Source organism: Lycium ferocissimum, chromosome 11 (assembly GCF_029784015.1).
Source record: "Lycium ferocissimum isolate CSIRO_LF1 chromosome 11, AGI_CSIRO_Lferr_CH_V1, whole genome shotgun sequence".
NCBI lineage: Eukaryota > Viridiplantae > Streptophyta > Magnoliopsida > Solanales > Solanaceae > Lycium > Lycium ferocissimum.
Genome location: NC_081352.1, coordinates 26,963,791 through 26,970,080, shown reverse-complemented (window position 1 = coordinate 26,970,080; position 6,290 = coordinate 26,963,791).

The window sequence follows — 6,290 nt, the reverse complement described above, 5'->3', positions numbered from 1 at the left end:
ATAATTCAATGTCGAATCTTGTATAAAATAATATCTCAATTGTGGTATAAAATAATCAGGTATATATTACTTACATCAGAGATAAAGATTCAAACAAATGCGAAATCAAAAAATCCCGAATTTGATAATGAGATCGTTTTTCTAATCTCGATAACCAATCGACTCCAAGATGTATGCAACAACCTAACATCAAGAACAAGTTAGAATATGAGCAAGAATACTATAAGAAGTTTCCATTTATCTTGAGTCAAAACTTAAGTGACATTCATGCTTTCATACGTAGACCTATAGACCCAACCCCCCCCCCCCCCCTTTTTCCCTTCTTCTAGGTCAAAGACTCAAAATATGGTTCAAGAAGTTGAAAGAATGAGATGGAACAAGAGTGGCGTTGGGGGTGTAAAATGTGACAGAAGGATAGTCCAATTCACGAAATATTTTGCGTTTACGTAGAATTAAGGGAAGAACTAGTCAAGGGGGTGTAATGTGAGAGATCTTTTTATTTTTTTTAAGTTAAACATTGTTTTCATTGATCATTGAGAGACTTTGCTTTATTCTCTTTATACATGATCATTGAGTAGAGACTTCTATTATTAGCCTAACCAAAAAACAGAATCTATACATTGCTTTTAAGGAGGTAATGTGAGCGATCTATACCGTACATAACTTAAGTATTAATGTTTGATTTCACGATTCAAATCCCATAACCTATAAATTAAATGAAGATAATTTTACTATTGCTCCAAATTTCTCTTTGCAATATGTGACAGAACATGTCGTTAAAAAGACACAAGAATCCATGTAGCACTTTAGTTAAAAGTAGCAATTTGCTATATCAGAAACGATACAAAGGAGACTGTATAAAATTACAAAGAATACTAATTTAGTTTGAAATAAATTGAGAGAATAATCTTGTAACACATACTCATAACTCGAATCTTTGATCGTGATTAAATAAATAATGCGTTTGATCGGTTCGACTAGGAATTGCACAACGTTGCACAACGTATCTAAGTGTCAATTTATATAATCATATACTATTTTTTTAATTTTTACATAACATAATTTTCCAAATTGTATAAGTTTTCAGTCAAGCAGGATCGAGTGAATAGTTACCACATATATGAAGTGTGTGTTCGTACAATTTTCTTGATTTATTTTTTAGAAATTAAAGGGCCTAACAATTGAAAACATTATCTCTTGAACACATGTCAATTGACAATCATCAGAAGAGAGATCCCATAGTGCACTATTTATCATTGGAGTATTGATTTTTTCAATTTTTGGTTATCCATCTTTTTTTATTTTTTTTATTTTGTCCCTTATAATTACCTCATAATTAATTATAACATACGACTATATTTAAGAAAGATGAAATAAATTTAAACTGGCACAATAAAAAAGAGAGAGAATGAAACAAGCTTGGCAATGTCAGGAATTATTACTATTAATTAAAATATAGGAACACTAATTAGGAAAATCATGATTTAAAAGATATAAAATTTCTTTTACCTCTACCAATTATTTTTTACTTATCTTTCACGTTACTGGAACTTAATTTTAATACATTGATCGATAATGTGGTGCTATTTTCGCTTCTAGAAACTATATAATACAAAAAGAGAATAAAGCAAAGTCTGATGACCTATTGGTTCTAAATATATTAGTAGTAAATAATAAATAAAGAAATGTGCGTTTTCATCAATCTTTTTATAAAATAATATACTCCTAAAGGCACACTATTTCCTCCACTACAAGAAAGCATAGTACTTAATATAATATCATCCCTTTTGTTTTCAGTGCTACAACACTGGAATGCTAATTTTCTAGTAAATTGAACAAAACATTGGTTCATGAACGGGATTAATTAAGATAATATTTTTTTCTTAATGGGATTTTTAGAACTGTGAATCTCATGTACATTGCATGTAGCTCGTAAGATTAATGAAGACCATATTCATGAGAAACTACATGTGATACGCTTTTAACTTAATTACATAAAATTTCTTCTGTTTAGACATAAAAAAACGTGTGTTTATACATACTGTATATCTATACTATACACATATAAACACGGGTTTAATTGTTCAAAGTTTGTGGGGTAATGAGAATTTGAGCAATGGAAATATCTTATAAGTTGCATTAACATTCATGAGACTATATATACTTGATATACTTTTTCACTTTTTTTTTCCCCGCAGATACTCGGATCAGCTTGTGCGGGTTTTGATTATTCCATTAAATATATGCTTATACATTAATTATCTTCTCAATAATAGTATATTCCTAAAGACACGCAGTAATTAACTCCACCAAGAAAACATCACTAATAGCTTCATCCCTTTTGTTTTCAGATCTATAATAAGAGCTGTTATTTTCATAACTTTTGATGAGTAAAATCTTTTGTTCAACTTGCATTTGAGGTATCCTCTTTTCGGCTGACTGTAATGGTAAAGTTTCAAAGGAGATATACTTTGAATAAACATGAATCACATGATTATGGTAGGATGGATACAATTTCTTAATCTTTAATTAGAAGTTTCAGGTTTGATTCCCGAATGAAATAAATTTTGATAGAAAATGCCTTCCTGTTTAATAGTGGGTCTTATATCTACAAATTTGAATTACTCGAGATTCAAAACGAATACCCGAATAAGATTAAAAAAAAAAAATATGCATCAGTTACACGGATTGTGAATAAATAAAAAACAAAATTGAAAAGGACAAGTGTTGACACGCGTCTACTAGACCTCAATTTCAAATTAGTTCCCTCGATTTTATAAATTCACAATTGATCAATATTAACTTATGCTAATTTTATTTGTATTGGGCAACAACAGTAACATACCCAACGTAATTTTATAAGTGGAGTCTGGAAGAATATACAAAGACTCTATCCCCATCTTGTGAAGATAGAGATTGTTTCCGAAAGACTCTCGGCTCAAGAGACACATAACAACACATTTTGAAAAAGACAATACAAAGTCAAAAGGCATAGCAAATAATAGAGAAAGTGTAACATATCATTCAAAGCAAAATAAAGAGATAACTGCATCACAAAAACCAACAGGTAGTAGCAGAATCTAATTGTAACGCGTAATTCAAAAGGGAAATTTGCACTATTGCCATTATTCGGGGGTGGTCTTTAATTTTTGCCCCTCAAATTGCTAGTCTTTAATTTTTTTTCTCTTTGCCTAAAACACCCGAGGTTCTGAGTTCGAACCCCAGTTCAGTAAAAATAATAATAATCACAAAGGTAGTTTCATAGCAAAATTAGGCCTATTCGAGCAAAGTACAAAAAAAAAAAAAAAAAAAAAAAAAAAAAAAAACTGCCTTGCATTAAAGCAGAATTTTAAACCCTAAACCCTTAAAAATCTGTCTTATAAGGCAGAATTTTCCCGAAGCCTTGCCTTGCAATTTTATTTTTTGACTGAGTGGGGATTCAAACCCAGAATCTCATGGTATTTTTGACCACCTTTTTAAGCGAAGGAAAAAAAAAATTAAAAACGAGCAATTTCAGGGGCAAAAATTAAAGACCAGAGCCTTTGAAGGCCAATCCGTGCAAAAAATGATTCAAAGGCAAAATCTATTAGCTAGTGAAGTAGTTAAAAATAAAGCTGAATGCATCGATGACCCTTAAATTTGTCAGTAAATTCCATTTATACATTCGAATTATGATTTGTTTCAATTGAGCGTTTCAACACATAATAAAGTTTTTATAAACACTTCTGCTCAAATTTTGGAAAAACTTGTTAATGTGATCTCAAGCGCTCAATACATGAACAAGTTAATTACATAAAATATATAGTATATTCTTTAATTGTACACATCACATCAATTGGGACAAGCTTGAGGATTCACAACTTATTAAGACTAGTACGTATAATTAGAGGAAGTGACCTATTTTAAATGGTTAACCTATCCACATAACGATTATGACGTTTGAACATGCAGAAGCTTTTCCAAAAGTTGAGTCAACAATATGTAATATGAACACTACATCATGTGTTCAGCAGTTCAGGTGCTCAATCAAAACAACAGACCGTAGTTCGAATATTAAATGAGATGTACTGATAAATTTAAATGGCCATCAACGGAAAAGATGTTAAGTTTTAATGATCAATTGATCATGGTTACTTCATATGTATACAACTTGAAGCTTATGATATCTAATGATTCTGTAAGTTTTAATGATCATAGCTACTTGATATGTATACAGCTTGAAGCTTATGATATCTAATGAAATAATTAAAGCATGCCTAACAGCCTAAGTTTGTCCGGATACCACCGTAAGAAAAAAAATGTTGAATGAGATATGTATAAACGCGGTTCAAATGGTGATGGAATAATAAGTACTCTTCTCATCTTAATCAAAGGTCTCTCGTATTCAAGCTCTGAGTATGAAATCGTCTTACATAAAAAGTGTTTTATCACCCCTAAAGTGAGAGTTTAGGCGCGAATTCGAATTAATCGAATCTCAAAATGGACACAACGATGGGTAAAAGATATGTACAAACGCGCTGTCGACAAACTGAAATAGGAACAGTATCTTGCTGAAAACAAAATGAAGAAAATACTTAGAAGTTTACAATTATAGACAGAAAAAAAAAAAAAAAAAAAAAAAACAATAGACAATTTTGGCGCGTATGCAGTGGGGTATCTAACATGGGGCATTTAATTATTAGTCACTCTTTAGTTTTTTATTTTAGTATAGGTGACTCAAGTTTTAATTATTAGGTAGAGGTGATAATTTTCTATTAGTGATTAAGGAGTTTTGAAGTTGCCCAAAAGTTTTTATTTTGACACTTTAACCTTCAACTTTATTTTTAACACTTTGCACTCAAGTTTTATTTTTAACACTTTGACCCACCCTCGCCCAGACCCCTCCCCCGACCCCATGCCCCCACCCCCTCCCCTGCCCCCGCCCCCACACCACCCCAGCCAATTTTTTTTTTTTTTTTTTTTTTTTTATTTTCTTTATTTTTTTTCACCCCCTCCTCCTCCCCACCCCCCCCCCCCCCCCCCCCCAAAAAAAAAAAAAAATTTTTTTTTTTTTAATTTTCTTTATTTGTTTTTTCACCCCCCTCCTCCTCCCTCCCTCGCAACCCTCCCCCACCCCCCCCCCTCCCTTGCCCCCCGCCCCCACCCCACCCCAGCCAATTTTTTTTTTTTATTTTCTTTATTTTTGTTTCACCCCCCTCCTCCTCCCAACCGCCTAACCCCCCACCCCGCCCCCCACCCCCCAAAAAAAATTAATTTTTTTTTAATTTTCTTTATTTGTTTTTTCACCCCCTCCTCCTCCTCGCAACCCTCCCCCCAACCCCCACCTTCATCCCCCACGCCCACCCTCAAAAAAAAAAAAAAAAAAAAAAAAAAAATTTTTTTTTTGATTTTCTTTATTTATTTTTTCACCCCCCCCCCTCCTCCTCCTCCTCGCAACTCTCCCCCACCCCCCACCACCCCCCAAAAAAAATTTAAAAAAAGTTTTAATTTTTTCTTACCAGTCTGCACTCCTCTTCCCATCCCTCCCCCTCCCGCCACACACCCCCAAACTATTAAAAAAATTTGATATTTTTTTTAATTTTTTCACTAGCCCCCCTCCTCCTACCACCTCTCACTACCCCCTACCCCCCCCCCCCCCCCAAAATTGCTTTTTTTAAAAAAGTTTTGAAAAGTTTTTTTTTTTTTTTTTTTTTTTTTGCACCACGCCCCTCCCCCACTCAAAAAGAATATTGAAAATAAGTTTTGATTTTTTTTTTTTTGGGTTTAGAAAAAGTTTGGATAAAATTCAGGTTGTTGTTGTAGTGTGTTTGTAGTGAAATAGATGGTTTTCCGTTATTGTCCCGGTATGGTTCGGGGTTTAGGAAAAGATATCCAATAGATGTTTTTTTCTCGTTCTTGTCCGGTATTTATCCTGGTTATGTTTATAGAAGATATCCAACAGATTTATAGTTGTTGCAACAAGTTCTACACTTGTGGCAACAAGTAGATAATCTGTTACAACAACTACAAATCCGTTGGATATAGCTTCAGTTATTTGGTTCTGTTTGTAGAAAATATCCAGCAGATTTGTAGTTGTTGTCCAAGCCAAAATGCTCCATAGTTGTTAATTGCACTGTGTTGTAATAACAGTTATTTGTTGGAACTTTATGACATTTTAATGTTATTCGTTTTTAGAATGTTAATTTCTTTCTTCGTGCTTGTGAACTTGGTTTATATGATATGTTGATCGTGTTCAAATCACAAATGTGTGTGTTGTTAATAAATTGTCGAAATTTAAAGAAGCAAGAATG